This window comes from Salmo salar, chromosome ssa14 (genome assembly GCF_905237065.1).
Source record: "Salmo salar chromosome ssa14, Ssal_v3.1, whole genome shotgun sequence".
NCBI classification, from domain to species: Eukaryota; Metazoa; Chordata; class Actinopteri; order Salmoniformes; family Salmonidae; genus Salmo; species Salmo salar.
This window is the reverse complement of record NC_059455.1, coordinates 38,924,485-38,934,630: the sequence shown is the minus strand read 5'-3', so window position 1 is coordinate 38,934,630 and position 10,146 is coordinate 38,924,485. Positions and strand designations below refer to the sequence as shown.

The 10,146-nt window shown below is 48.3% G+C and overlaps 1 long non-coding RNA gene across 1 annotated transcript; it reads right to left on the bottom strand.

Annotated features, from left to right (window-relative positions):
• Nucleotides 1-412: 412 nt before the first annotated feature.
• LOC123726627 (uncharacterized) lies at nt 413-1,896 on the bottom strand. The gene is made up of 2 exons (XR_006758688.1): nt 1,685-1,896; nt 413-729 (listed from the first exon to the last, which is right to left on the bottom strand). It is a non-coding gene; the product is annotated as an uncharacterized lncRNA (long non-coding RNA).
• Nucleotides 1,897-10,146: the final 8,250 nt, after the last annotated feature.

Sequence of the window (10,146 nt, the reverse complement as noted above, 5' to 3'; positions counted from 1 at the left end):
TTTTCTCTCTCGCGCTCTCTGTCTCTCTCTCTGTCTACCTGTTTCTGTATGAAGCCTGTTGACATTCCGTTCTGCCTTTGTTCTAATGCCAACCTTTCAGCCCTTCTCAAAGAGGCAGAGGAGAAGATGGGGGAAGAGGAGGAGGACAGCAGTATGAGGGGAGATGGGGGAGGGGAACATAGCACTCGTAATAAACCCTATTTGCTAAAGCACTGCTACTGCATGGAGTGCCTTCTTTTCTCATCAAATTCCAATATTAAAGAAATAGAGATGGCCTTAATAATGGGGTTTGCCTGAGCTACATACTGTAGATAGTTGTGAAAACGGTTCTACATTATCATAGTGTTCATATTGTGTTACATTATCTACACAGTACTGTCACCACTAAGGAAAACAGACGACAGTCAAAGACTGAACTTCCACAAGGAGATAAATCCCATTTTTATTTGCTTTTGGCTTGATTTTATCATCTGGATAGTGTGCATGCTCACAGCTATAATCATTGTCTTCCATCTCCAGTGTGTTTCATGGGCAGAGCAGGTAGCTATGCAACAGGACTGGGAGCAACTGGGAGAGGAGGGTGGGGTGGTGGTGACAATTTAGTAAGGGAAGAGAAGGGAAGGTTGGGGGGTGGGAAGGGAAGGTTGGGGGAAGAAAGGATGACAGTAAATGTTGGCAACCATGGTTTGTAGAGAGGCTGGCAGATCACAGGCGGAGAAAGCTCTCTCCCTGGAAAACAGATAATTTAGAGGAGATGTGTTATTATATGTGGAAAAGTAAATTCCTCTTTTGAGTAGGTCTTGCTTTCCAAGTCATGCCTTTCCTTCATTTTCTGTTCACAGTAACATATCTTTTTTTTTAAATGACACTCAAATGTAAAATTATATATGAACATCTCAATGGCTCTTTTTGACATGGATTTCATGAAGCTTTCCACTTGAAAGTAACTGGGGAAGAAAACAAGAAGAAAACAAGGCCAGATGAATGAAAGGTGGTGTGGAAGAACTAGTAGTCGACTAATGATGTCATTACATGGTCTGATCTTGTTGCTAACAGGACCAACAAACAAATTAAAAATCTAGTAGCAAATGTATTTTATTTTTATAAACGATATTTGTTATTGATTGTCGAATAGACATTGTGGACGTGGGAGCTGTCCAGTGGCTCAGTGCTGAATGACGCCCTAACCCCAGCATCAGACTCGTCTTTCCCTACACCGGCCCCGGAAACCACATGTTGCACGAAAGTTTTCCATCTAATGCTGATTAAAATACCCTAGATATTCGACGTAAATGAAGACAAACTACGTAAATAGGCTACTGAAAGTTAACCGATACACACACCATTTTGAGATTTGTTCGACCAAAAAAAAACAGCAACGGGATCGGGAATATTTTTCTCGGGGCTCAAGCTATATGGAGCGAGAGAATGACATTGCATTTCAGAATAATTTCTGTAAATATGGAGTCCACTCTTAACTTGCCAATGATACGAACAAATGTACTTCTCACACTGACCGTTTTCTTCTTTCGGGCACGTCCTGGATCTCTTCAACCATAATTGTGTAAACAACACAATATATTGCCTCTACAATTCTCTCTACAATGGCAACGTCTTTACAACAAGTTAAAAAAATGTTTACCTGTCTAACATGTGAAAGTGAAATAGAGGACGTCTGACTTACCATCATAAAGCCTACGGATCAACAGGTGACTCCTTAGTACCGTTTCTATTGGGCTGTGTGCTCGTCTTGTCGCCCCGCTTTCTCTCTTTCCGGCTGCCATTGAAACACACGTCAATCTCAGCTGTAAACCCTCCCCATCTGAGGTCCACGTAATGGTTATTAGGATGTTACTAGGTAGCTCAGCGAGAGATGAAATTCTGTCCGTTTATATATTGTCCAAACACCAGAAAGGGGGCTGGATCAATGCAGATGACGACTACAGGAAAAGACCAATTGAGATTCGATGTTTTTATATATATATATATTTTTGAAAATCATGGGTGCGGCCCCAACAAATTATGACCTGAAACTACAAATAAAAACCAATGGAGTGAAACATAAATGATCTAAAAGGCAAATAGGCTTACACGCACATTATATAATGTATAACATTTATTATAGATGAAAAAGGGCTTTATGAAATAGATTTGATTGATTGATCGATCATATAAGGCTGTTCTTGTAAGGATTAAATCCCCTATCTTGAGAAAAGGTGAAATTCATGAGCCAATGTTCTGCAAATTGCCCCAGAAAATGGCCACAGTGTATGGTCACTTTACAGACAGTTAAAAGGCAGTACACCAACAAGATAAATGATCATATGAATGTGTGCATACTGTATTTTCCTACCTGGAATTACCTGAACAAATAAAGAAAATAGGAAATAATATGCAAATAGATCGCAAGGGTGCCCTCTTCAAATAGATTGCCAAACTTTCAATAACCACCGAAGGTTATGTGTGACTCATTATTGTGGATGCTGCTCATCTCACTCCTCTCTCAGATAAACATATTTGGAAAACCCAAGTGGTTGTATTTTCCATTTCAATGCTCATTTTAACCCCCCCACCCCTTATACCACACAAATACCTAATTACTAAAAAGGTTGAAGCCGTCTCATAGCCAATGTGTTGTAGACTAAAATCTAAAATGTGAGTATGTTCCCATCTGAGGGCCTTGAAGATGTTTTTGGTGCACCACTGCCCTTCCTATGAATAAACTCAATTACGCAGCAGCATTGTCTGTAAAGGTCGCTGTTAATTGTGAAGAGTCCCGCTCGTGCCTCAAGAGGGCCCTAAAAGGCCGGAGCCATGCAAACTCAAAAACATGTACAAATACAAATGTGAGGTACAAAATGGGTGCAGTTTAAAATCATATATCTCTGACTGTATCACTTGAACACCCTGTTTCTCAATATATCATACTGGGCATGAGTCTGTAAGGACTAAGGATGCAATGTAGTGTCAAATCAAATCAAAATGTATTTGTCACATGCGCCGAATACAACAGGTGTCAGGTTACCGTGAAATGCTTACTTACAAGCCCTTAACCAACAGTGCAGTTCAAGAAAGAGTTAAGAAAATATTTACAGAGTCAATGTGTGGGGGTACAGGTTAGTTGAGGTAATTTGTACATGTAGGTAGGGGTGAAGTGACTATGCAAAGATAAAAAACAGTGAGTAGCAGCAGTGTACAAAACAAATGGAGGGGGGGGGGTCAATGTAAATAGTCTGGTGGCCATTTGATTAATTGTTCAGAAGTCTTATGGCTTGGAGGTAGAAGCTGTTAAGGAGCTTTTTGGTCCTAGACTTGGCGCTCCGGTACCGCATGCCGTGCGGTAGCAGAGAGAACAGTCTATTTCTTGGGTGACTGGAGTCTGACATTTTTTGGGGCTTTCCTCTGACACCGCCTAGTATATAGGTCCTGGATGTCAGGAAGCTTGGCCCCAGTGATGTACTGGGTTGTACGCACTACCCTCTGTAGTGCCTTATGGTCAGATGCCGAGCAGTTGCCATACCAGGCGGTGATGCAACACGTCAGGATGCTCTCGATGGTGCAGCTGTAGAACTTTTTGAGGATCTGGGGACCCATGACAAATCTTTTCAGTCTCCTGCGGTGGAAAAGGCGTTGTCGTGCCCTCTTCACGACTGTCTTGGTGTGTTTGGACCATGATAGTTGGTTGGTGATGTGATCACCAAGGAACTTGAAACTCTCGACCCGCTCCACTGCAGCCCCGTCGATGTTAATGGGGGCCTATTCGGCCCACCTTTTCCTGTAGTCCACGATCAGCTGGTTAGAGAGGCATACAATCCTATAAGGACACAGCCTATTGAATGACCAAACTAATGTTTAACAGCAAATAGGGTATGCAAAGTATTATGGCCTAGAAATAGGATAAAGCATCAAGTCACGTATCCTTACAATGTTGTATTGAAAACCAACCCAAGATATAGCCTTTCTGGATAGCCAACACAAAGCCACGCTCCTTTAGCCCTGTTTATACCTGGTTCTAAAATGCAGCCTTTGTCCCAATCTTGTCCACATTCTGATTGTGCCCACATGTTTAGACAATTGTAGATGATTAAAAGACACATTGTGATCTGATTGTGATCAGATCTTATAAGTGTAAACAGGCAAGATCGGGATAAGATCAGGAAGTAGGACGCATGTGAACAGCAGGTATAACAGAGTCTTTGATTGCCCAGCAGTCTGGTGGTGATTAGCACTACAGCTGGGTTCAATATGGATCCTAAAGACCTCTCTCTCTTTGGGCCGTCTCCTGATAGACTCATCGGGAGGCAGGATTATGCATATGAAGACATCTCACTCTATTCTCCAGCCTGCTCTCAAGGCTTAATTTAATGGTAAAGCAACTAAGCTGGAGCGGGTGCAGAGATGTAACGCTTTGCATGCCCTGTTGTATGCCTACATCACAATACATCTGTGTAATTTGCATTGGATTATGATTGGGTTCTACAGTAGACAGCAGACACAATACATTATCTGCCTGACGAACACACCGTTTGATCCTTCATTGTTTTTCTGTTTGTGTCTGTGGTCCAATAGTCTCCAGCAGTTTCCAATTGTCTATCCGGTCCAAAAACAAACCCGTCTGCTAATCTCTCTGTGTTTGCAGATCTGAATGGACTGGATAGGTGTAAACAATGGCGGACCAGTCACTATATTGCTTAAACCAGTTGTGTTCCTTCAGATTAGTAAACAGGCAACCAGGTTAGATAAAGGGATGGAGCTTGGTAAGGGTTGTTTTCAGAATGAGCCTCCATCCCCTCTACCTCCACGAACAGTGAAGGGTAAAGAGGTACCTTATTGGCCTCTCCTTTCAGTTCAGTGGTCATGAAGAAAAGGAGACAAGTAAAGGAAGCAATTCAATACTATTAGGATGCAGCTGTCCTATGGGCCTAAATGGAACATTACCAGTTCCTGACCCTTTGGTGTTGGCAGGTCTCTAAGGACAATATTGTGGGAAATCTTTGTAGCCATTTGTGGTACTAAGTGAAGCAGAAGCACCATATTTTTTCCCACCTCCCCAGTCGTTTCACACCATTGAACCCTGAAGGGGTGGGAGCAAGCAAACTAGCTCTGAAGGGCTCTGGACAGCCACAGTGTTTGCAAGCTTTTGTCATTGCACACTCACCCAATCAGAATAATCCACAACCTGGACTCAGGGGTAGACGTAACATAGTAAAAGTAAATCCCGGACACTCCAAGTAGTATCATATGTTTTGTTTTGTTTAGTATGTATTCATTTCTGGATGTTCATCATCCATTTTGTATGATCTGTTGCGAATTACAATTCGTACAATATGTTACGAATTGCATTTCATACTATATGTTCCTGAATTTGCAAAACATATGATGTGTTACGAATTGCAATTTGTTGTGGCAAACATTAGCTAGGTGGCTAACGTTAGCTAAGCTTTGATTTTATTTTGTTAAGATCCCCATTAGCCGACGCCAATGGCAACAGCTAGTCTTACTGGGGTCCAACACATAACGAAAAAGACATTAGAGACAAAAGACTACAATTGACATACATTTTAAAACCTGTTGGGGCTAGGGGGCAGTATTTTCACGGCCGGATGTGTAACGATCGTCGTGCAGGAAGGAAGAAGTGGACCAAGGCGCAGCTGGGAGCGAACACATGTTATTTATTACAGACTGAAATAACACGGTCAAAACAGAGAATAAACGTATCGCTACTGCTCCAACAAAAAGAGACAACAACCCACAAACATCGTGGGGGGAAAAGGAACTTAAATATGATTCCCCAATCAGAGGCAACTAGTGACAGCTGTCTCTGATTGGGAATCGACAGAACCCAACATAGAAATACACCCCAAAGCAAGGCTATATCAAAAACATAGAAAATAAACTATAGAAATTCCACACCCTGACCAAAATAGAAGAGTTCACCTGGTCAGGGCGTGACAGTACCCCCCCTCCAACGGTGCGTACTCCCGGCGCACCAACCTAAAGTCTATTAGGGGGGGGGACCCGGGTGGGCGCCTCACCCTCGGTGGAGGCTCTGGCCCCGGGCGTGTTTCTCCCCCTGCCTCCACCCTAGCCCTACCCCTCTGGCCCGGACTGGACCACGGTGGAGCGGCATGCTCAGGCTCCGGAGTGGAGCCGCCGACCGGAACAGGACTGGTCACCGGTGGACCGGACACAGGCCGTGCCGGACTGTGGACACGCGCCGTGGGCCTGGTGCGGGGAACAGGGACGGGCCGGACAGGACCGGGGACACGCACCACCAACCTGGTGCGGGGAGCAGGGACGGGCCGGACTGGCCTGGGGACACGCACCACCGGCTTGGTGCGGGGAGCCGGGATGGGCCGGACAGGACTGTGGACACGCACCACTAACCTGGTGCGGGGAGCAGGGACGGGCCGGACTGGACTGGGGGCACACACCACTGGCTTGGTGCGGGGAGCAGGGACGGGCCGGACTGGACTGGGGACGCGCACCACTAACCTGGTGCGGGGAGCAGGGACGGGCCGGACAGGACTGGGGACACGCACCACTAACCTGGTGCGGGGAGCAGGGACGGGCCGGACTGGACTGGGGGCACACACCACTGGCTTGGTGCGGGGAGCAGGGACTGGCCGGACTGGACTGTGGACGCGCACCACTAACCTGGTGCGGGGAGCAGGGATGGGCCGGACAGGACTTGGGACACGCACCACTGGCTTGGTGCGGGGAGCAGGGATGGGCCGGACAGGACTGTGGACACGCACCACTAACCTGGTGCGGGGAGCAGGGACGGGCCGGACAGGACTGGGGACACGCACCACTAACCTGGTGCGGGGAGCAGGGACGGGCCGGACTGGACTGGGGGCACACACCACTGGCTTGGTGCGGGGAGCAGGGACGGGCCGGACTGGACTGGAGCCACACACCGGCGACACAGTGCGCATAAGCGGCGCCGGATATCCTGGACCGAGGAGGCGCACTGGAGGTCTGGAGTGCACAGCTGACATCACCCGTTCTGGCTCAACACCCACCTTAGCCTGGCAAGTGTGGAGCGCTGGCACAGAACGCACTGGGCTGTGTAGCCGTACCGGAGACACAGTGCGCGTCCTCGGCGCAGGATACATCGGACCGAGAAGGGGCACCGGAGGCCAGGAGCGCTGAGCCGGCACAACACGTCCTCGCTGAACACTCCCCCTAGCCCGGCAAATGTGGGGCGCTGGCACAGAGCTCACTGGGCTGTGCAGGCGCACTGGCGATACCGTGCGCACCTCTGCCACCCAAGGCTCTTCCTCCACGCTGTCCTTACGCAGGTCCTCCAGGACCTGACACATCTCTGCCTCCTCCTTCGCCGTTATCCCCCACGAGAGCAGTGGTCTGGGCTCTTCCTCTGCCCTTCCGGACCACCCCATTAGCCCCCCCCAAAAAAAATTATTGGGGGTGTCTTCCGGGCCTCCTCAACCGCCGCCTGCGACTCCTTCCACCGGCTGGCATCACCTCCTCGACCTGGGAATCCTTCCGCCAGGGTCCTTTCCCCGACATGATCTCCTCCCAGGTCCAGAACTCCTTTCCCTCGCGAGCCCATCTCTCGCGCTCCTTTTCCTCCCGCTGCTTGGTCCTGGTTTGGTGGGTTGTTCTGTAACGATCGTCGTGCAGGAAGGAAGAAGTGGACCAAGGCGCAGCTGGGAGCGAACACATGTTATTTATTACAGACTGAAATAACACGGTCAAAACAGAGAATAAACGTATCGCTACTGCTCCAACAAAAAGAGACAACAACCCACAAACATCGTGGGGGGAAAAGGAACTTAAATATGATTCCCCAATCAGAGGCAACTAGTGACAGGTGTCTATGATTGGGAATCGACAGAACCCAACATAGAAATACGCCCCAAAGCAAGGCTATACCAAAAACATAGAAAATAAACTATAGAAATGCCACACCCTGACCAAAATAGAAGAGTTCACCTGGCCAGGGCGTGACAGGATGAAAAACGTACCCAATTTGAACAGGTTACTACTCTGGCCCAGAAACTAGAATATGAATATTATTAGTAGATTTGAATAGAAAACACTCTGAAGTTTCTAAAACTGTTTGAATGGTGTCTGTGAGTATAACAGAACTCATATGGCAGGCAAAAACCTGAGAAAAAGTCAAGCAGGAAGTGAAAAATCTGAGGTTGTAGTTTTTTCAAGAGATTGCCTTGACTGTATACAGTGACTTAGGGTTCATTTTGCACTTCCTAAAGCTTCCACTAGATGTCAACAGTCTTTAGAACGGTGTTTCAAGATTCTATGGTGAATTTGATGGGAATAACAGCACAACATTTACATTTACATTTAAGTCATTTAGCAGACGCTCTTATCCAGAGCGACTTACAAATTGGTGCATTCACCTTATAATATCCAGTGGAACAACCACTTTACAATAGTGCATCTAAATCTTTTAAGGGGGGGGTTAGAAGGATTACTTTATCCTATCCCAGGTATTCCTTGAAGAGGTGGGGTTTCAGGTGTCTCCGGAAGGTGGTGATTGACTCCGCTGTCCTGGCGTCGTGAGGGAGCTTGTTCCACCATTGGGGTGCCAGAGCAGCAAACAGTTTTGACTGGGCTGAGCGGGAACTGTGCTTCCTCAGAGGTAGGGAGGCGAGCAGGCCAGAGGTGGATGAACGGAGTGCCCTTGTTTGGGTGTAGGGCCTGATCAGAGCCTGAAGGTACGGAGGTGCCGTTCCCCTCACAGCTCCGTAGGCAAGCACCATGGTCTTGTAGCGGATGCGAGCTTCGACTGGAAGCCAGTGGAGAGAGCGGAGGAGCGGGGTGACGTGAGAGAACTTGGGAAGGTTGAACACCAGACGGGCTGCGGCGTTCTGGATGAGTTGTAGGGGTTTAATGGCACAGGCAGGGAGCCCAGCCAACAGCGAGTTGCAGTAATCCAGACGGGAGATGACAAGTGCCTGGATTAGGACCTGCGCCGCTTCCTGTGTGAGGCAGGGTCGTACTCTGCGAATGTTGTAGAGCATGAACCTACAGGATCGGGTCACCGCCTTGATGTTGGTGGAGAACGACAGGGTGTTGTCCAGGGTCACGCCAAGGCTCTTAGCACTCTGGGAGGAGGACACAAGGGAGTTGTCAACCGTGATGGCGAGATCATGGAACGGGCAGTCCTTCCCTGGGAGGAAGAGCAGCTCCGTCTTGCCGAGGTTCAGCTTGAGCTGGTGATCCGTCATCCACACTGATATGTCTGCCAGACATGCAGAGATGCGATTCGCCACCTGGTTGTCAGAAGGGGGAAAGGAGAAGATTAATTGTGAGTCATCTGCATAGCAATGATATGAGAGACCATGTGAGGATATGACAGAGCCAAGTGACTTGGTGTATAGCGAGAATAGGAGTGGGCCAAGAACAGAGCCCTGGGGGACACCAGTGGTGAGAGCACGTGGTGCGGAGACAGATTCTCGCCACGCCACCTGGTAGGAGCGACCTGTCAGGTAGGACGCAATCCAAGCGTGGGCGGCGCCGGAGATGCCCAGCTCGGAGAGGGTGGAGAGGAGGATCTGATGGTTCACAGTATCAAAGGCAGCAGATAGGTCTAGAAGGATGAGAGCAGAGGAGAGAGAGTTAGCTTTAGCAGTGCGGAGAGCCTCCGTGACACAGAGAAGAGCAGTCTCAGTTGAATGCCCAGTCTTGAAACCTGACTGAATAGGATCAAGAAGGTCATTCTGAGAGAGATAGCAAGAGAGCTGGCCAAGGACGGCGCGTTCAAGAGTTTTGGAGAGAAAGGAAAGAAGGGATACTGGTCTGTAGTTGTTGACATCGGAGGGATCGAGTGTAGGTTTTTTCAGAAGGGGTGCAACTCTCGCTCTCTTGAAGACGGAAGGGACGTAGCCAGCGGTCAAGGATGAGTTGATGAGCGAGGTGAGGAGGTCTCCGGAAATGGTCTGGAGAAGAGAGGAGGGGATAGGGTCAAGTGGGCAGGTTGTTGGGCGGCCGGCCGTCACAAGACGCGAGATTTCATCTGGAGAGAGAGGGGAGAAAGAGGTCAAAGCACAGGGTAGGGCAGTGTGAGCAGGACCAGCGGTGTCGTTTGACTTAGCAAACGAGGATCGGATATCGTCAACCTTCTTTTCAAAATGGTTGACGAAGTCATCCGCAGAG